This window comes from Dipodomys merriami, unplaced genomic scaffold, assembly GCF_024711535.1.
Source record: "Dipodomys merriami isolate MVZ:Mamm:240054 unplaced genomic scaffold, mDipMer1.0.p SCAF_344, whole genome shotgun sequence".
In the NCBI taxonomy this organism is placed as follows: Eukaryota; Metazoa; Chordata; class Mammalia; order Rodentia; family Heteromyidae; genus Dipodomys; species Dipodomys merriami.
The window spans coordinates 735,764-736,729 of NW_027204982.1; the positions used below are offsets into that span (position 1 = coordinate 735,764).

Here is a 966-nt window from a genome sequence, read left to right on the forward strand (position 1 = left end):
GATCCATTCATCTACTGAGGGGCATCTGGGTTGGTTCCATATCTTAGCTATGGTATATAATGCAGCAATAAACATAATTGTGCTGGTAGTATTAGTATGTTCTTGTTTGTGATCATTTGGGTAAATCCCCAAAAATAAGATTGCTGGGTCCTATGGGATCTTTATGTGGAGTCTTTTGAGGAACCTCCAGACTGCTTTCCAAAGTGGTTGAACAGTTTACACTCCCACCAACAATGCCGTGGGCACATGCCCTCCAGCATCTGTTGTTGTATATATATGGAACGATCCAGGAATTTGCATGTTATCCCTGTGCAGGGGCCATGATAATCTTCTCTGTATTGTTCCAATGTTAGTGTATGTGATGCTGAATTGAGTACAGGATATTTTTATATAAAAAGTGTAATTAATTTTATTAAACTAGACAATTCAGCAAAAAGTATGTTCAAAACAATTGTCATGAAATTTTAGAACCAAATATTTCTTACATAAACACACATTTAAGTATAAAGTCTAGATTGATATGTCAAAAACAAAATAATTCCAGATATTTGTTGTTCAAGAGATTTGTAGGAGGAGGAATTCAATTATTCTATTCAAGGCACCTGTCATAATAAACACTACAGCAAGTGTTAAGGTTTGTTAAAAGTTTTAATGTTTTAAATATGTTTAATTTTGGGAATTTGCTTATATATGCCAAAATTAGGACAGTTTGGCAAGTATAAACTTTTCTATAAAGTATTTAAGATTTATGGTAGCAGACATATACTACTAAGTATGTACATTTCAGAGTTTATAGAAACTTTATTAATGAGAAGTTCCAAAGTATTTGTGTAAAGAAGCAGAATGAAGAGTTAAGACTTTAACTACACAGTTTCTTTTATAACTTCAGGGATTCCTAACTTTATTTGTTAGCGAGAAACAAATGATGATGTAAGCCATAAACAAATGATGAGATGAGCCATAACT

At 32.6% G+C, this 966-nt stretch overlaps 1 non-coding gene across 1 annotated transcript; it reads right to left on the reverse strand.

The window, feature by feature from the left end:
- Positions 1 to 270: 270 nt before the first annotated feature.
- On the reverse strand, positions 271 to 377 carry LOC138803631 (U6 spliceosomal RNA). Its single transcript, XR_011364995.1, has one exon. It is a non-coding gene; the product is annotated as a U6 spliceosomal RNA (small nuclear RNA).
- Positions 378 to 966: the final 589 nt, after the last annotated feature.